The sequence below is a fragment of the Geotrypetes seraphini genome, chromosome 7, assembly GCF_902459505.1.
Source record: "Geotrypetes seraphini chromosome 7, aGeoSer1.1, whole genome shotgun sequence".
Classification (NCBI taxonomy): domain Eukaryota; kingdom Metazoa; phylum Chordata; class Amphibia; order Gymnophiona; family Dermophiidae; genus Geotrypetes; species Geotrypetes seraphini.
In genome coordinates, this window is record NC_047090.1 from 125183861 (window position 1) to 125205032 (window position 21172).

The 21172-nt window shown below is 41.4% G+C and overlaps 1 long non-coding RNA gene across 1 annotated transcript in view; it reads left to right on the top strand.

Annotated features, from left to right (window-relative positions):
- LOC117363267 overlaps positions 1-20825 on the top strand; it is a 112806-nt gene extending 91981 nt beyond the window's left edge. The window contains exons 2-4 of the long non-coding RNA XR_004540013.1: positions 14708-14774; positions 16796-16928; positions 20793-20825. This is a non-coding gene — a long non-coding RNA (uncharacterized LOC117363267). The remainder of the gene's footprint in view (positions 1-14707; positions 14775-16795; positions 16929-20792) is intronic.
- Positions 20826-21172: the final 347 nt, after the last annotated feature.

Here is a 21172-nt window from a genome sequence, read left to right on the forward strand (position 1 = left end):
CATTCCTCATTCCTTCTCCCCTCTTGCCAGTAGCCATTCTAGGTGAGAGAAAATGTTAGCACCTTGTGACAGAATGCTGAGGCATTCCCCCCTCCCCTTTTGTCACAAGACCCCTGTCACACATTTACCCTTATCTTATTCCTTATCTTGTTTAAGTATTTCTTATATGGGCAGCAAACAGACTTTGCCTACATTCAAATGCAGGCCTCTGTCATGCGCTGAGTTTAAGGAGCATGCATTATAACCTTTAGACTGTCACATGCTATAGTAAGCTTTTAGACATATTAGATGTGTACACAAGGGAATCACTTTATTGTAACCGTTATAATGTATTCAGATGTCACGTGAGATAGTAGCTTTGAGAATCACATTAGATATGTAAACAAGGGAGTTGCCTTGGTATAACCCGCACTGTAAATGCATGATGAAACTGTAACCTTGCAAAGCATTAGCTAAGTAATTAAAGGAGTTAAAAAACTTAATAAAAGAGTTATAAGGCTCCCATTTAGGGTTGCTTCATACCAATCTGAGTACTGTGTGAAATCTCATTCCTACAAGAAACCCAAAATGATAACAATATTCCATCCCTGCATCAGGCAGTTGGGTGAGGCTGGGTGTTGCCCTCTGTTGTTTACAAACAACACTTTGAGAAAGCCAGCTATTTCTCTTGTCTTCTTCCCCTTCTGGAAGAAACATACCAGCGCTCCCACCATGCTACTATAGAATTAAATTTAAAATCCTGATGCTGGCACATAGGGCATTATTTGAGTTATATCTCTCATTATATCTCTCTAATCTAGTGTTATTTTACACACCTAGTCGCTTGTTAAGATCTTTAAATGACAAAAGAGTAGCTGTTCCAAATATCTCAAAGGCTCACCTTGCATCAACCAGAAATGGTGCATTTTTCTACTTGGTTCCAATATTGTGGAACAATTTACCAGTAGAGTTAAGGAAGGAAGAATCATTTCAAAATTTTAAGAGACATCTAAAAGCATTTTTTTCAAATGGCTCTCCCGAATTGAATAATGGAATGGGGACCGCAATCTGCCTTAATTTGTATTAATTTGTACTGATTCGTGTTGATTTGGGTTTATTTCTTATAACAGTTTTAGTGGATATGTTTTAGAATTGTTAATTTCTTTGATGCTCTCAAACTCTGCCAGTGACGGATCTTTGAAGGGAGTTCTATTAAGACCTGCACTAAAATATGACTGTTTGCTATCAGGCTGCTTCAGAGACTTTTCTATCTCTTAAATTTGTTTTATTTTATTTTTTATCTTCTTTCATTATTTCTATTTTCTATCTCTTTAATTTTTGATCTTGGAAATGTGTTACATGTTGTGATTACATATTTATAGTTTATCAGGTACTTTAGCTAGATTGTGAGCCTTCGGGACAGATAGGGTAGTTTTTCTCAAGTACTAATTTCATTTTAGTTTGATACATTGTAAACCGCTTAGGTCAGTAAAATGCAGGAGCGGTATATCAAATCTTAAATGAACATAAACATACTTATCCCAGGGCAAGTAGTGGCTTTCCTCATGTCTATCTCACTAGCAGACAGACAGACAGAGCCAGCTCAAGAGATGGTAACACTCTAAGCCAGCGTTTGCACTGGCACTCCCCAACCCCGCAATGTGGTCTCTCTCCTCCCCCTCTCCCCCTCTCCCACCTCTGATCTCATATCTCCACCTTCTTTAGCCTCACCCTCCTGTTGGACCAGGTGGGGCACTGGCTCAGGGCGCTGATGGTAAAGGGTGTCAAAATCTCAGTCTGACATCCCTGTGTTTAGAAGTTTACAGGTAGACTGGACTGGGATTTTGGTATCCTTTATCAGCAGCACCCTGAGCCAGGACTAGAGAATGGCATAGTGGCTGTTACCCGTGGCTAGCCGCAGGTAGCCTGCCAAAACAGGGGAGAGAAAAGAAGTGGTCGCCGTGGGTACAGGGAGAAGGTCATTCACCGCTCCATGGAGTGGTGAATGGCCTTGTCTCCTTAGTGAAGGGAGGAAATGCACACGGTCATTGGTCGCGCTCCCTCCCTCCATACTGATAGCCACCACCACCCTATCACTGCTGCCACCCAAGCATCTCCCTCCCTCCATCCCTCCTGATCGCTGCTGCCCAATCGCCGCCTGAACCTGATTGCCGCCGCCACCATCTGAGCATCAACCTCCCTGCTCCTTACCTTCGCGGCAGGTAATTTCTCTAAAAGTGCTTCCTACCAGCAGTCGGAATGTTGAAATCGCGTGTGGCTGCTGTAAAGGTCATCTCTGATGCAACCGGAAGTTGCATCAGAGACGACCTTTCCTGCAGCTACAAGCGATTTCAACGCTCCAGCTGCTGGTAGGAAGCACATTTAGAGAAATTGCCTGCCACGAAGGTAAGGAGCAGGGGGGGGAGAAAGGGAAGAAAGGTGGGGTGGAAAGAACAGACGCTGAAGGAAACTGGGGAAGGAGGGGTGTGGAGGAACAGATGCCGAAGGGAACTGGGGAAGGTGTTCCTTGTGACCCCAGGCAAGTCACTTAATCCCCCAGTGTCCCAGGTACATTAGAGTGTGAGCCCACTGGGACAGATAGGGAAAAATGCTTTTTGATTCTCCTATTTACTTTTAGATCAGGTCTCACCTTAACAATTACTCTTAGATTAAGTCTTCATAAAAATTGTTCTTCCCTAATTGTTATTTTATTTTAATTGTCTATTTTAAATCAAATATAATTTAACCTTTCATTCTTTACGTATCTTTAATGTAACTATGGATAAAATTGTATGTTTATGGTTTTAAACTGTTTTATTTTTCCCCCCAAAATTATTATTGTTATATGCATTGAAAATACTTGATATTGCGTTTAAATCAAAATCTCAATAAACTTGAAACTTGAGTACCACTGTCCCTGCCCCATCCCCTTCCCCGCAGCATCCATACAAGCCTCAGTACTGCAATATTTAGATTATTCCTTCCTTATAAATCAAAGTTCTGGCTGCTGAACTAGAGAAAGAGATGTTCAGCTGGCAGGGCTTTGTTTATAAATTTTTATCAACACAACTGCTTTCCTCATCTTCTCCTCATTCATTTCCTTCCATCCACTGTCTGCCTTCTCTGTCTCTTCCATATGCTCTGTTACTGTGCCTCTCCCTTCCATCTCTCTCTCCACCCCCACCCCAATTGGTCTGCCACCTATCTTCTTCCCTCCGCTCCCCCCTCCGTATCTATTCCTCTGCTGAATAGACACTGAAGGGAACTGGGGAAGGTGGGGTGGGTGGAATAGACACTTAAGGGAAAAGGGGAAGAGAGAGATTCCAGACTATGGGGGGAGCGGAGGGATTTTATCCTGCCTTCAGATGGCAGCTTAACACTACCCTCGTACCCTTTTAAACTGTTTTTTCACAATCTTTATAAAACAAAATATGTCCATGATTCCTTTCAACATCAGGTTCCAAAATAGTTTCTTTTTTTTTTTTCATTTCAAGGCAAAATGTCATTGTACCTTCCACTTTAACAAAGGATTTTTTGTATGCTACAGCACTTTGCTTAAAAAGACAGTATTTTATTTATTTATATTCTGCATATCCTACAGTTCTATGTGGATTACAAATTATTCAGGTACTCAAGCATTTTTCCCTATCTGTCCCAGTGGGCTCACACTCTAATGTACCTGGGACACTGGAAGATTAAGTGACTTGCCTGGGGTCACAAGGAACAGTGCAAGATTTGAACCCACAACCCCAGGGCGCTGTAGCGCTAACCACTGCACCAAAGTAGCCTTATTTTTTGAGTGATCCTTCGTTTCTAACTTATCTATAACTATAAATATTTTACCAAAGGTTTAGAATATCACATATATGCAGCTACAGGCTTAGGGGGCTTTTTAATAAGCTACAGTAAGCATTAATGCATGCTTGCTGCAGAATTAAAAAACACTACCGTGGGGTGCAATTAGGTGCCCTGCAGTAGATTTGTGATTAGTGCATGCTTCTGTCGTGGCTCGTGGCTCATGGCTAGCGTGCTGTTTATGGGACGATATTGAAATGGATGTCAGAAGCATGATAGTGCAGTATTTTTGTAGCACCAGTTTTTCGTATGATTCTGGGTAATTCTAGTTAGACAAACATCTGTGTTAGTTAAGGACCGCACCCAAATAGAAGTGTACGAAAAATAGGTGAATAAAACATTTAAATATAATGTAGCTAAGGCCAGAAGAAAAAACACACTAAAGATTAATATAAGGAAAAGAATGGTGTTTTCTTGTGTACTTTGCTGTTGAGCTAAATCATGGTGGAAATCATGATTACATGATTACATGGAGTCCAGTTTAGGTTCTTTTGTATGTGCTATAACTGTCCTGTCTTAGGTCACCATCTTGTGCCAGTGAATAGTTTCTGTTCTTTGTTCAGCTTCCCGCCTTTAGCCTCATGGTTCTAATTGAAAACAGATGTGCTTAGGCCAGTAGGAAGAGCATATTAGACTCCATATTCCAAACTGAGATATAAAATGTATGAAGTATGAATGGCCAAGATATGAATGAAATTATGAATGTTTGGGGCCCCTGAATGTGATATGTGGTGATATAAATGATTTATAAGAAGAAACACTAAGGAAAATCCTAAAAGTAACATCTGGAAGTGAAGCTTTCACAAATGGCGTCAATGACCCTTGCTCACTTCCCACATAACAAAAAATAGTTTTTATTTTGTTACATTGAGGCAGGTTGGGGAGTGGAGAGTAGGCATGTTCAGCACTAATCGTCTAGCACAGATATTGATTAGCCCGTGGTTAGCACAGAAGCCCTTACTGCATAAAAAAATAGGCGACGGTAATGGCTTAAGCACTAATGGCCTTGTGTTAAAAATGGCCTTAATGCAGGGGAAAGACTCCCGCTGAAGATAGTACTGGCCACTGCTTAGTGCAGCTTGGTAAAAAGGTCCCTACGTTTGGAGTAGGCATGGTGGGAGTGGAGGTAGCATCTACTCCCTCAAATGCTGAATTGATCACTCTCCCCAACGGACAATATAACTTCCTTACCTCTTCCCCCTTCAGTGCAAGAGACCAACTTTACTTATGTACATACGGTTGTATTTAATGTTTATACCCTAGAGAAAGATTGTGTGAAAACACAACATTCCACAGAAATTATCAATTTAACTGGTTGGATGACTATATTTTTCTATTGATTCATTAATCACAGTTGAGCCATTTTTGCACATTCCCATTAAAAGGTTCAAGAGATTATCAGTGCCTGAATTATCGCATGGCAAACTTAAGCTGCTTGTTACCTCAGATGATCTGGCGCACCATGAGAGTCTGAGATTAATGTGTTGGCAACTTGAGAGTTGCAGAGAGTGTGCTGCAGAAGGAGGATATAGAAAGGATAGGAGGCAATGGACTGTTCTTATGTAGGCCAGATTTCCTCCTGTCTGGCTCCAACTCCACAGAATCCATGTAGAAGATGTAGAAATTCCTTGTGGAAGTGGCCTCCTCAGTTCCTAGCTAGAAGACTTCTCCACAGCCTTTTTCAATTTTGGTTTGGAAGGTTCTTCTGGCACTTCCTAGAATCTGGAAACTGTTGGAGTACAAAGAGGATCCTATCTACTTAGAAGGACCTGTCTAGATTTGATGGATGATTTGTGACACTTGGTTGATTTGAAGCTATTTTTTTAAATCAGTATTTTCAAATTTCTTATTTTAACAAGTTTGTCTCATTGATCAACTTAATCAGCCTCCTTCCCGCACAGATACTAGCAGGGCATCCGAGACCTGCTCCGCCCCTCCCCTGATCCAGCGAGGAGCACCACTTTAAAAGGCAAGCAGCGGCAACGGGAAGCTGCCTTCACTAGCAGGGCGTCCGAGACCTGCTCCGCCCCTCAATTAAGCACATAATTAACCCACAAGAAGACAGGGTAAATCATATTAACGTAATCTCAAATAAAGAAAGACATCAACGTACCCCTAAAAAAAGAATAAGGAAAGTAAAACCTATCAGAACCACTACTCCTATCAAGCCTATCACATCTGCCTCTGTTCCCTGTGCATATCTTAATACTAGATCTGTCAGGAATAAAGCTTTCCTAATCAAAGATTGGATCATCAGCAAACAAATAGCCTGTCTTTTTCTAACCGAAACATGGCTATTGTCTGATGAACATCCAATAATAATTGATCTTCTACCAGATAATTTTAAAATCTTTACGCTAAACCGTGAGGGAAGAAAAGGGGGAGAATTAGCAATTATTCTTAAGGAAGGATTTGAGTTTGAACTATTAGATTCTAAAATGACCAATCAGTTAGAAATACTAGCCTCTAAAATCAGCAATAAGGAACTGGAAGAATCCCTATTTTGCATATTATTCTATGTCCCACCGTAAAGCTGGCCAAAAGCCAAAGAGGACTTTTGCGAATTTGTCCTACATAACTCAATTAGTCCTTCCTACAACATCATCGCAGGTGACATAAACATACACCTAGATGAAGAGGACAATCCAGATACGAAAGACTTTAAAAACTTTCTATCCCTACTCAATTACAAACTCCCTCGACCCACACAAACACATGAAAAAGGTCACCACTTAGACGTAGTAGCCATGTCCACAAAGGTTATTTTAGACCCTGCCATCTCTCTACTCAATGGCACCTGGTGTCACGATATCTGGACTGACCACTTTACTTACTATTTCAAATTAATCTGGACTCATTCAAAATCTAAAACACACCCAAGGATAAAAAGAAAAAAAAGAGAACATCACACAAGGGGTCATATCAATCCTGAAGAATATTGGTCGCAATATGAACTACAAGCAGAAATAGAAGAAGTCGATTTCTGGCATCACTGGATGAAAACTAGCACAGCCATTTTAGATGAAATAGCCCCTAAACTAAAAAGCAAAAGCTGCGCAAATAAATATAACAAATAGTTTGACTCCGAACTTCTAAAAATGAAACGACTAGAAAGAATTTGGAAAAAAAACAGGAGAATTGTCAGACCGTAACAACTGGAGATCTAACATAAAAATCTACAAACAACTGATAAAAGACAAATGTAAAGCATTCTACTCTTCTAAAATCAACTTGTCTAGCACTAGTTCAAAAGGAATCAATACAAAAGAGCTGTTCAACTTGGTTACAAATTTATTTGACACCACACACCACACTCAACTCGAGCAAATGATTTAGCACAGCATTTTGATTCAAAAATTAAAAAGCTAAGAAACAACTGCTCAACAAATGACACTAACGGTAATCAAATAGCTAACATACAAGGAAACGAAATACCAGCAGACATGATCCGGAGTTCCTTTCAAGATTTAGAATGGAACAATTATATCAAACTATAGAACAAATACTCTAAATCATACTGCAGTCTGGACTCATGCCCCCCAGAAATCATGAAAGCGGCTCCTTTAGAATTTAAACTATCTCTGCTGAATTACTTAGCCTTTAACCTAAAAAATGGAAAATTCCTCACTAATAATGGTCACATAATAATAACCCCAATCCCAAAAAATAGTAAAGAATCATCAGCGCTGGTAACCAACTATAGACCAATAGCATACATTCCATTCATCGTAAAAATCATGGAAGGATTGGTACACTCCCAACTGATGGAATATCTTGATCAGTTCTCTCTCTTGCTTGAAACTCAATGTGGCTTTAGACCTTTGTTCAGTACCAAGACAGTAATAGCGGCTATCTTAGATAATCTGCATCTCTTGTTCAGTAAGGGCCTTAATGCCCTGATCATGCAATTTGATATGAGCTCTGCCTTTGACCTAGTTGACCATGGGAAAATGCTACAATGCCTAGATGCAATTGGCATTAGGTTTCAAGGCTTCCTATCAAGTACGTTTCAATTACGATCTCTCCGATACCTGGAGCAATCCATCTGACATACCACAAGGATCACCACTATCCCCATTGCTTTTCAATGTCTACATGTCCTCACTAGGTACGCAATTGACCCAGCTGGGGATAAAAGTATTCAGTTACACAGATGACTTTATGATCATCATTCCATTTACTAACTCTCTCTCTCGGAAACTACTCCCAAGGCATCAGAAACATTAAATTTGATGAAGCAATGGATGACTGAATTCAAACTGAAACTTAATTCAGAAAAAACAAAAATTTTTGTAGTTTTGCCACACCCGCTTGACACCAAAACATCACTATGCATCAATAACCTTAGTTATCCTATTCAGTCCACTATGAAGGTACTGGGTATAACACTAGACCAGTGCTTGACCATGAAGGACCAGGTAGACTCCTTAATCAGAAAGGGTTTTTTTCACTCTCTGGAAACTTCGATCCATTAGAGCATATTTTGATATTCCAGCATTTAGAATCCTGGTGCAATCCCTGATACTGAGTCAACTTGACTACTGTAACATAGCCTATTTAGAATTTCCCAAAAGAACATGCGACGATTACAATTAATGCAAAATGTGGCGGTCAGACTGATTTTTGGGTTGAAGAAGTTTGATCATGTGACACCTTACTACCGACAGCTGCATTGGCTACCAATGGAGGCACGCGTGAAGTTTAAGTTCGCCTGTTTCTGCTTTAAAGTACTATATGGACTGGCCCCTAAATACATAACTGTCCTTTTCTCCTTCTCAGCCAACAGACATAAGAGATGTTCACATTCGATCTTTGTTCCCCTCCAGTTAGAGGATGTAAACTCAAAAGACACCATCAACACCTTCTCTACATCAGGCAGCATTATGGGGTAAAGATCTAGAACAATTGCTTACGCTTACGCCTACTACCTATGGGGAATTCAGGAAACGCCTAAAAACATATCTGTTCCTGAAATATCTAGGTAGCTGATCCGTACAACTCTTTCTCCTCAATAACTGATCCCTTAAGCTGTTAATCTCTAGCTTCCACCATGTTAAGTTCAATCTATTTGTACCTTCTTTTAATCTTTGTAAACCGCATAGAACTTCACGGTCCTGCGGTATATAAATTATTAAAATCACTCTGTCCATCTTGCTTAAACTATACAGTTAAATGGAGTGTATACTTTGATAATTTGTTTTATGTTTTACTGATTGTAAACCATCTTCAATGGCACTCTATGGGGCTCATAATTAAAAAATAAAGATGTCCAAAAACCATCGTAAGCCAGCACATGGATGTTGTAATCGCCAGGATGTCCAAGTACCAATTTTCAAAGCCGACTTTATGGACATCTAGCAAAGCATTTTGCCCACTGTGCATCCAGAAGTCTAGGGGTATTTTTGGAGCTGTGGTATAGGCATGTTATAGGTGGGATTTGTGTGGGCTTTAGGCAGGTTAAACTTTGATGTCTTGTGATGATAATCAAACAGTTCCTAGGACATCCTAGATGGAACTTAAACATTTTAGGTTAGATCTGTTATAGAAGCATCTAAGTGCCACAAACGTACCCAAACTTACCAGATGACCACTAATCCCCTCCTATCTCCCAAAGATCTGTATAAAATAATACATACCTGTCTCTAGAACAGCAGCACTTGGTATGGAAAAGGCTAGAAGAGCAGCACACGAGTGTCTTAAGTTGCCAGGTGGGTGGGCTAGTGAACCATACAGAGGAGGAGCCAGACCCGTAAGACACTCTAACCACAAAGGATAAGAACGCCATGGGAAGCCTCTGGGGTCACGCCAGCTATTGCAGTGCTACCTTGGATAGTTCTCCTGAAGAACTGGTATATGGAAAGAATTACAATGAGAACTCCAGCAATGTGGTTAACAAACTCTCACTTTCTATGAGAGGTGGCATCACAATAGCTGACGTGACCCCAGAGGTTTACCGCACATTCTTATCCTTTCAGACGCTGTCTTTTTACTCAGAAATCAGACGACAACAGAGATTTCTAGCAGTCTGTTTCATATCCACATTTGTTTTCACTACCGAATGCTCATACTTTAGGGCCCCTGAAGAAAACGGTTTAGTTGAAACACGGACCCTGTTGGGTCCCCCATTCCTCAACACATATGTGGATATTATTGATGTGTCATGTTCCATTGTTGGAATAAAATCCTTTGGTAAGAGTAAATTTTATCACGTAACCCCTCTGCTCAAAGAATTACATTGGCTTCCAGTGTATCTCAGAATTCAATTTAAGTACATTTATATTGCATTTAAGATCCTATTAGGCATTTTTGCCACTTTGAGTCCTTTAGACTGGAATGTTCATAGATCTCATCTTGTCAGAAGTTCTCAAAAAGTAAAACTTACATTTCCCTCTCTCAGTGGTAAAAACAGAACCTTTAAGAGATTTAGGGCTCTTTTTATCAAGCTAGCGGTTTAACGCGCATAATAGCGTGCGCTAAACCGCCGGCTGAGCTAGCCGCTACCACCTCCTCTTGAGCAGGCAGTAGTTTTTGGCCAGCACAGGGGTTAACACGTGATGAAAAGTCAAGCGCGTTAACCCTGCTAGCGTGGCTTGATAAAAAGAGCCCTTAGTTATTATTTTGCTTTTAAATTAACCGAATTCTGGAATGCTTTACCGCTTACATTAAGAAGTTCAGGTTCTTTTGCTTTATTCTGGAAAGTTCTGAAAACTTTTTTGTTTGCTAAACATTTTAGAAATTAACTATTTCAGTCTACTTTTTCTTGTCAAATTTATGTATTATGTTTTACATTATTGTAAACCGAGTCGAGCTCCTCTTGGTTGATGACTTGGTCTATAAAACTAAGTTTTAGTTTAGTTTATCACGAACATCATTTCAGCAGTCTTTCTTTGGTTTTGTATAGTACAGTAGCGTACCTAGCATATGTGACACTCAGGGCCCATCATTTTATGTCATTCCCGCCCCCCATCTGTATGCAAAACATGATTTTTAGTAACAAGCCACATGTCACACATGAGTACCTAGGAAAAGGCAGCATCTTACATACTGCAGTGAGAAGTACAACAGCAATACACCCATTGTAAAACTAAACAAGCCAGACTAGAACAGATCAATCCTACAGTCAATCCTAACAGAAAACCATGTCTTTCGAACACACAGAACACAGAAAACACCTTCGCCTAGTATGGAATATGTCATCACAAACTAACTCCTCCCCCTTTTACAAAACTGTAGTGTGGATTTTAGCCACGATGGTAACAGTTCTGATGCTCATAGAATTCTGAGCATCAGAGCTGCTACCACCACGGCTGGTGCTAAAAAATGCTCCACAGTTTTGTAAAAGGGGGGATAAAATAGAATTACATAGACAAAGGTTAAATTGAACCAGCAAGAAGCTGGACTCTGCATACAATGCAACACCACAGAAACAGTGACACGTCTCCTAAAGCAATAAATAAATAGAAATTTTTTTTCTACCTTTGTCTTCTGTGGTTTCTGCTTTCCTCATCTTCTTGTAACTCTCTTCCTTCCATCCACTGTCTGCTGTCTCTCTTCCCCTATATGGCATCTTCTCTCCTCTCCCCCTTCCATCTCTCCTTTCACCCCATTGGTCTGTCATCTCTCTCCTCTCCTTCCCTCCCCCACACCTCTCCTCTGCAATCCCTTTCCCTTTTTTCCCTCATTTTCCTTTTCAATTTATTTATTGCATCTGTCTAGATTACATTCTTACTATCCTCTCATCAATGTCCTTTTTTACTGTCTACCTAAAGCTTGCCACCTCTTTCCCTCACCCCTCCAGTGTTTCCCTAACTCAATCCTTTTCTCCCCATCATGTGCCCTCCTTTTATTTATCCCCTCCTTCCATCATGTACCCTCTTTCTCCAACCCTTCCATCTAGTACCTTCTCCTCTCTCTGTCCACTTCCATTCAGCGTCTGCTCCCCTCTTTCTCTCCTCCCATTTCCTTCCTGCATTTGCTCCCTTATCTCTCCCATCTGCACTTCCATTCAGCATAGGCTCCCCACTGCCATCCAATGTCTGCCCTTTCTCTCGCCATCCACCCCTCTTCAATCAGCATCTGCCCGCTTTCTTTCCCTCCAAAATCCTTTCCGCTTATGTCTCTCCCCTTTCTCTGTACATCAATTCTATCAGCACCACCCTTCCATACCACCCTGCCCCCTTTCTTTCCCTCCACCACTCTTCCATTCCAGCAATCCTGCTCCTTTCTCTCCCTTCATGCAGCAAGGTCCCACGATGATTGTAGCTGCCGTCTGCCAGTCCACCCCACTCTGACGTACTTGCTTTGGAGCGGACTCAGCAGCCGCATGCTGGAAGGTCCCACGATGACTCGTCTGCTGACTCTGCTCCAGAAGAAGTAAGTTACGTCGGAGGGGATGGACCCAGCCGACGCAAGGAGTTGTGGCAAAGTCCCGCAATGACTGCGTCTGCCGGGTCCACCCCCTCCGACGTAACTTACTTCTTCCAGAGCAGAGCCGGCAGATGAGTCAGCGCAGGACCTTCCTGCACCTCAGCACAGCTGTCAACTCTGCTGCAGAGAAAGTAAGTCAGAGGTAACGTGACCATTTATTTTTTTCATCAAAAGGGGACATCTATTAATTGACTGTGTATCCTTTCTTTCATTTCTTTCTTTCTGCATTCAGGCCCAATTGTCCCTTTCTATTCCCTCCCTCTTTCCTTCCCGTGTCCATAGTGCCCCCAGTGCCCCCGTCCTGTGTCCATAGTGCCCCCAGTGCCCCCGTCCTGTGTCCTTAATGCCCCCAGTGCCTCTGTCCCATGTCCATAGTGCCCCCAGTGCCTCCTTCCCGTGTCCATAGTGCTCCCAGTGACTCTTTCCTGTGTCCATAAGGCTCCCAGTGCCCCTTCCCGTGTCCTTAGTGCCCCCAGTGCCTCCATCTCATGTCCTTAGTGTCTCCGTCCTGTGTCCATAGTGTCCCCAGTGCCTCCGTCTTGTGTCCATAGTGCCCCCAGTGCCCCCGTCCTATGTCCTTAGTGCCCCCAGTGCCTCCATCCTGTGTCTATAATGCCCCCAGTGCCTCCTTCCCATGTCCATGGTGCCCCCAGTGCCTCTGTCCCATGTCCATGGTACCCCCAGTGCCTCCTTCCTGTGTCTATAGTGCTCCCTGTGCACCTATCCTGTGTCCATAGTGCCCCCTGTGCACCCATCCTGTGTCCTTAGTGCCCTCAGTGCCTCCATCATGTGTCCATAATGCCCCCAATGCCTCTGTCCCATGTCCATGGTGCCCCCAGTGCCTCCTTCCCATGTCCTTAGTGCCTCCAGTATCTCCTTTTTATGTCCCCCCACTACCTTCCAGATTTTGGCCATCCCAAAGCCAGTCTGCCTATCTATCTCCCTCTCTCCCTGCCACGCTAAAGCCAGCTAGCTTGCCTGCCTACATCCTGCCCTCCCTGTCGCGTGGAAAAAAAACAACCCATCTCCCCTTCCTTTCCCCCGGTACATGCCTGCAATCTTACCTCCTCCCGCCGACAAGATGACGTGCACTCGGGGCGGACCGTCTCCCCCCCGCTCCCCTCCTTGGTACGCCACTGGTATAGTATGATATGTTTCTGTTTCAGAGGTCTCTTTGTTTTTCTCTACAGTTTAGATCAGGGCTGCCCAAGTCCGGTCCTCGAGATCTACTGGCAGGCCAGGTTTTCTGGATATCCGCAATGAATATGCGTAGGAGATATTTGCCTACATTGCCTTCTTGGTATGCAAATCTCTCTCATGCATGTTCATTGTGGATATCCTGAAAACCTGGCCTGCCAGTAGATCTTGAGGACTGGACTTGGGCAGCCCTAATTTAGATGGATGAATTGCAGTAACTTTATCATAGTTGTCTTTACTATATTCTTTTTTTTTTAACCTTAGATTTAGTCAGAATTATCTGAATTAATTTGAGGGGATGCACAGTAAAATGATTTAGTATTGCTTATTTCTACAGAAAGATTAGGAGCTACCAAACCACACTGGAATTCAACATAATCTTATTTAAATAGTCTTAGTGCTGTAATATTCGTACATCTTCAGTGTCAATTTGTTTTTATATACACTGCAAAACTACTTCAAAAAATGTTTACATGCAAACATTTCCCTAAAATTGCCTATTATTAAGTAATTTTAAAACCAGCAGAGAAGCCTAATGAATAACTTTTTTGGTGAATCTCTCATCATAGTGTTGTACAGTATAGAAATAAGTGAGAATGATTTGCTAGTCTAATGCAAGATTAGAGTAAAAGAAATTAGACTTGAATAAGGCTAGTGGGAAAATAGGTTGTAATGATGAAGCATATTTCTAGACATTGTAATTCAAAAGCAGGCTTGTATTAAATTAGAAGATGTCCTACAGGGTTTTATAGTGAATATAAAGAAATGAGAAAATACTTCTTTCTGTGAGCTATCAGAGAGAAAAAAGGGCTCTATTAATTAAAAAACTCAAGATAAAGATACCAACTTTACAGGGTAGACATGCGAGTGGGAAGATTTATTCTTAGACCAATTATTATATAGCTATGTAACGTTTCAAGCAACAATATAAATAAGATAAAACCAGAAAAGTAGATAAGATGGTACCTTTTTATTGAACTAAATCCATTTTTTTGACTAGTCTTCAAAGGCAATACCTTCTTTTTCAGGTCAGAAATGGACAAAAGATGACAAATAGAATATATAAGTTATTCTTATTCGTTGTGACTGTGCAGCGCTGCGTGCGTCTGGTAGCGCTATAGAAATAATTTGTAGTAGATAGAGATGGATGAGTGATCAGGGCATGACCTGTCTGGTGGGTGTCAAGATGTTTCATCATTTTAACTTCAAAGGTCATATATTCTTAGACTGTTTTAAAATTTCCTTTTAGTATTCCGGTCACCAGAAGAAGGAGAGGAAAATGCCCCATGAGACGAGCAAGGAGCCATAAATAAAGGGTGAGATGTTTTTATATGATTTGATATATTGTTTTATTTTGTTTGCATAACAGTAACCTCAAGAAGGCCATCTTGAATTGCCACAACTAGGATCCTGGTTGGGACCTACATAATAAAGATTGCTCCTTCGCACTGATCTGACATCTTGATTGCCCTTTATTTTTTGCTCCTTTTAGTATTCTGACCATAAAGTCATATTTATACATGATCTAGAAATTGGGACAATGAATGAGGTAATTAACTCCTCATTTTACTAAGCCGATTAGTGCAACAACTCGTGGTAATCACAGTGAAGCCTATTGGAAACTAATGGACTTCGACACCATTGCAATGCGCCAGCCGCCAGTGCGGCTTGTAAAAGGGGGGTTAAATTTTTCAAAACTGTTAAAATGCATACAAACTGTGAAAATTTGCAGGAAAAACTTAGGAAATTGGAAGACTGGATGTCCAAATGGCAAATGAAATTTAATGTGGTCAAAAGCAATGATTTGCACATTGGGAAGAATAACCTAAATCACAGTTACCAGATGCTAGTATCCACCTGGGGGGGATGGGAAGGGAAGGGGGGTGTCAGCACCCAAGAAAAAGATCTAGGTATCATTATAGCTAATACACTGAAACCTTCCTCTCAATGTGTGACAGCAGCCAATAAAGCAAACAAGATGCTAGGAATTATTAGAGAAGTGATGGTAAATAAGACTAAGAATGAGAGGGCATAGAATAAAGTTAAGAGGCTCAGTAGTAATCTAAGGAAATACTTTTTTACAGAAAGGGTGGTAGATATGTGGAACAGTCTCCTGGAAGAAGTGGTGGAGACAGAGACTGTGTCTGAATTCAAGAAAGCCTGGGATAGGCACGTGAGATCTCTTAGAGAGAGGAAGAGATAATGGTTACTGCGGATGGGCAAACTGGATGGGCCATTTGGCCTTTATCTGCCATCATGTTTCTATGTTTCTATAATGCCTGTGTATTGCTCCATGGTGTGACCTCACCATGATTATTGCATTTAATTCTGGTCACTGTATCTCAAAAAAGATAGAGCAGAATTAGAAAAGGTTCAAAGGTTCAACCAGGAATAGAGAAGGCTGAGGGAAGATATGATTGAAGTCTATAAAATTCTGAGTGGTGTTGAATGGTTAGAAGTGGATTATTTTTTTATTCCATCAAAAAATTGCGAAGACTAAGGAATACTTGATGAAGTTACAAGGAAATACTTTTAAAACCAATAGAAGGAAATATTTTTTCACTCAGAGAATAGTTACGCTTTGGAATATGTTGACAGAGTATGTGGTAAGAGCAGTTAATGAGCTGGTTTTAAAAAAGGTTTGGACAGGTTCCTGGAGGAATAGTCCATAGTCTGCTATTGAGGCAGACATGGGGGAAGCCACTGTTTGCCCTGGATTAGTAGCATGGAATGTTATTACTGTTTGGTATTTTTGTCAGGTACTTGTGACCTGGATTGGCCACTGTGGGAACAGGATACTGGGCTAGATGGACCATTGGTCTGACCGAGTATGACTATTCTTATGTTTACATTTTCTGCACTGTTATATATTAATACAACATTTGAAAAAGAGCATAGAAACATAGAAATAGACGGCAGATAAGGGCCACGGCCCATCAAGTCTGCCCACCCTACTGTCCCTCCCCTCCCTTTGCCCTGTGAATAGATCCCATGTGTCGATCCCATGAGCATGAGTAGGATCCCCTTATGTTGAATGTTCTGTGAAATCTGCTGGCACAGTTTGCAGCTTGGCATATTGCAGGGTTGTGTGCCATTCTCTTCTTTATAAGCTTCTATTAGGGGTTTTGCTTTTCACTACTTTTTGATTCTGAATCGGTGGTTATCAGAAGACTAGAACAGGTGGAACTATGAACATCTCTTTTAGTAATTCATCTTCCTGGAGTAGTGACTGTAGATCTTTTATGATTCTTCTCAGTTTTCCCAGCTCTGGATTCTATGTCACTACAAGGGGTAATCTCTCTCTCTCTCTGGTTTTCTTTTCTTTGTACGACAATAGGTTTTCCCTAGGAGTTAGAAGGAAAGAGGCAGTTGTCTTGGAGATTATTTGGGGGCTGTACTCTGTAAATTGCATGCATAAAGGTTGGTTCTATCCATGTTTCTCCTCGGTGAATGTCCCTTAAATTTACAAGGTAAGCAACTTGTGTATGCCATTTATAAAACAGTGCCAATTGCTCATTTAACCCTTATATATGAAAGTGGCTACATGGCTAAGGGGCATAATCAAAGTGGTTATGCTCCTTACATGGCTAGGAGGCATAATACGTTTTGGACCTAGGGCACTAGTCTCCTAAAGTCAGCAGCGCCCAAAGTCCATTCTCGAAAAATACATCCCCCAATTTTTTTAATCCTCTACTTCTACGTCCAGCCATATGATCGTCCAGACTGCTACGTCCAGCCATTTGATCATCCAAAAAATTGTCCAAGTCCCAAATGCCTAGAACAAGACCTTTTGGACATGGGAGGGGCCAGCAAAGTGATGGACTGGCCATCCAGACATGGCAATAGAGTAGTGAAGCACCATACAGGGCTCTGCTGTGAACTTCACAAAAAGGGAGCCACATAAACATCTCACCATAACTCCCTTGAAGGTCATGGTGTGTCCACCAAAATACCCCCAAAACCTACTATACCTATCTATCTACAACCCCAATAGCCCTTATGGCTGCAAGTGCCACCTATATGGAGTACAGTAGGGTTTGGGGTTTTTTGGTAGACTCACATTTTCCAGTATGAATGCAATGTTTAGAGTGGCTTATGGGCCTGGGTCCTCCTCTATATGGTTAACTAGCCCACCCCCCAGACTACTTAAGCCACCTCTGTGCAGCTCTACTAAGCTTTCCTTTGCCAGGTGCTGATGTTCTACAGGCAGGTATGTTCATTTTTATTCCAATTTTTATTATGGTGTTTTTTTTTGGGAGGGGGGCAGTGATCACTGGGGGAGTGTGTGGGGTTCTGTACTTTGTCCCTGCAGTGGTTATCTGGTCACTTTAGATACCTTCTGAGAACTATTTTTAGATCGCCTAAGTCACACCGTATAAGTTCCATCCAGGTAGCCTCATAAAACTTTCAATTATGCGACTAAGTCTAGGTTGGCCCACATCCCGCCCTAACCACTCCTTCAAAAACATCCCTTTCAGCTCCGAGTGCCCAGTGGTATTCAGAGGCCTAAAAAGTCTCTGGACATGTGTCTTTTAGGTTGTCCAAGTGCCAATTTGGGCAGGTTTTTAGATGTATTTCTGTTTCGATTATAAACCCCTTTTTGCCATGTAATTGCTTGTAGTCAGTAAATCTGAGTGTGCAAATGATATTTCATTGAGATGCCAAATTATAGAATAAGAAGGATCGTAATTATTTTAGCTAGTCAAAATTAACATGCCAGAAATTACTTCCTGGATACAAGGCTCAAAAAGGGGTTGAATTGGCATGAGTAGAAATGTCAGTCAGTGATGTCGGGGTTGAAACCTTGAAAATGAAAACTTGTGAGTGAAAGTATCAGACTTGTGCTAGTTTACCCTCTTTGTTATCATCACTTCACTCTGCAGTGTCTGCTTCAGGATTACCTCCTTCCCTTGTAGTTTCTGCAGAACAGGAGAAAAAGGTTAGTTTAAGGAGCAGATCCCCCTCTGTATTTAGAAGGCATTAAGACCCTGATTCTATAAAAGGTGCCTACCAGTAGCTGCCTAGATTGGGGCACCTACTGACCTAGACACCTAAGTTAATTTGGTTTAATTGGTTTAATTGGCACTGATAATCGAGAACATCCTTAAAAACCAATTTAAACCAATTTAAAACAATTAGTCAGTAGGCATTAATTCGGCAGGTGCCCACCACCTCACATAGGTGTCTATACTGAGGCGCCTGTACAGAAAGTAGATATGGTTAGGGGCTGAATTTGGTCAAAGATTGACTTAAATGCCAGTAGGCATCTATGTTAGGCACCATTATATTAGGCCAAGAAAGCCCTGTCTTCATATACTGGCAGCTAACATTATTAATGGCACATAAGTTGATTTAGGTGCCGCTAGGTGTGATTCTACCAACCTTGTCTAACTTTGGTTGACATGCGGTAGATGCCACTTTGCTAGGTGATTGCCCTGGATTGGTGCATGGAATGCTACTAATATTTGAGGTTTTGCCAGGTACTTGTGACTTAGATTGGTCTCCATAGAGATGGAATACTGGGCTAGATAGACCATTGGTATGACCTAGTAAGGCTATTCTGATGTTCTTATAATTTGGCCCTAAGTGCTCTCGTGTTAAGTCCATGCTATACAGTTACCCCTGGATTTTACGTATGATTCCCAAAGCTCGGTGCTGATCCAAGATGTGCACCCAATTAATTGGCTTGGGAGCCAACCTGTGCCAATAATTGAATGCTTATTGACATTAATCAACAGCAATCTGGAATTGGGAACACATTTTGCTACACTATGTTCTATAACAATATGCACCCAAATCCCACAGAACACAACCCAAAAAGGGGCATGGCCAATGGAGATTAGGGTTGTTCCTAAAATTTGCATGCAAGGGATGTGTGTGTGTGTGGGGGGGGGGTGTCCACATGTGTAGGGCCTCTCCCTGCAGGAGGTGTTGGGCACCCTTCTGCCGCTGTGATCTTCGGGGGGGGGGGGACTGGCAGCTGCAGCTGCTATACTTATCGCTGAAGGGAGATCCCCTGCCGCAATAAATATAGCAGCTGCATCCACAGTAACCCGGTTCTGTAAGCGGCACCTATAACATGGACGTCGGTTACAGAATCGGGTTTATTTTAGGCAGGTGTAGGCCCGATTCAATATAGAATCCAAGCCTCAGTGTTCTATCTATAATAGGCAATCATCCTTGAGTACTCAGTATAGAATAGCATTGAGCATCGATTTTTTGGTGCACCAACTTTTAAGCACCATTTACTGCATCTAATCCTTAGCATACACTAAGCAGAATGTGCTAACTGGATCACACTTCCATGTCCATTCCTTGCCCATGGTATACCCCCTCCTGAAGAAACTGAAAAAGAAAAATGATGTGCAATTAGAGTGTGCTGACACAGGCAATTCACTGCATATCGCTCTAACGCAGGGATCTCAAAGTCCCTCCTTGAGGGCCGCAATCCAGTCGGGTTTTCAGGATTTCCCCAATGAATATGCATTGAAAGCAGTGCATGCACATAGATCTCATGCATATTCATTGGGGAAATCCTGAAAACCCGACTGGATTGCGGCCCTCAAGGAGGGGCTTTGAGACCCCTGTTCTAACGTGATTAATGGTAAGCCTTTTCTCCTCATGTTAAGAGCATATTAGCGCTTAACATGTTTAAGTAAAAGGAACCCTAAATGAGAAAATAAATGCATAAATGGTAAGGGGCTGGAATATATAAAAGAGTCCTTGATGAATTTCATCCCACACTACTCCTTGTAACCCTGGGCAAGCCACTTGGTCCCCCATTGCCACAGGTACATTAGATAGAGTGTGAACCTGCCAGGACAGATAGGGAAAAAAACTTGAGTAACTGAATGTATGCCACTTAGGTTATAAGTAGTACATAAAACTAAAAATAAATAAATAATTCTGTATGTTATATATTAGAAATAATATTTATTTATAAGGAATCAAACTAATGGAATATTTGAAAATTGTACATCTAAAATGCAAGTGTACTAAACTGAAAAAATGTACAGCGTGCCCTGGAATATATAAAGCATTGCTTTTTTTAGGGTTTTCTGGATTTGCTCACGCGTAAGCTCCATTTTTGAAAATAATCTGCACGTTTTGCCATTTATAAATAGTGACAGTTTGCATGTAGTCTGCTACACTTGGAATGTTACAAATTTCTCAATTAAGGAGCTACTATGATGTAATATCACGAAAAGCAGCTCATTAATTCAGAATGCAGTGAAAGCCAGCATGTGAAGATGTGTTTGTGGGAAATGGGTTTTTTTTTTTTTGCCAAAAAAGATTGCTATACCTGAATGAAGTACAGTTATCTTTTCCTGCAGAGGGGCTCATTTGCATCTGAAGTGAACGTTCTTGAAAATGGGCAGCTTACTCATGGTAAATTCCCTCGGGGTGAATACATCGACTCCCACAAAGTATCACGGTTGCCTTTCTTCGATTTGCAGCATAGATGGCTTCTAGAAGATGATCTGACACATGAAAACACTGCGGATGCATCACTTTCATTGAAGCAATTAGAAGAAAAAACTCTCTGTCTATTTCTGTAGTATGGAAATCTTTCTTGAAACGCGTAACTGCCCATATTGGAAATCTATTTGGCTGGTGACAGGATACACTGTGTCTTGTGTTTGCTTGGAACTCAGGACTATTATGACCAGAAACAGGAAATAAATTATCGACTTGAAACCTCTGTGGTCATTTC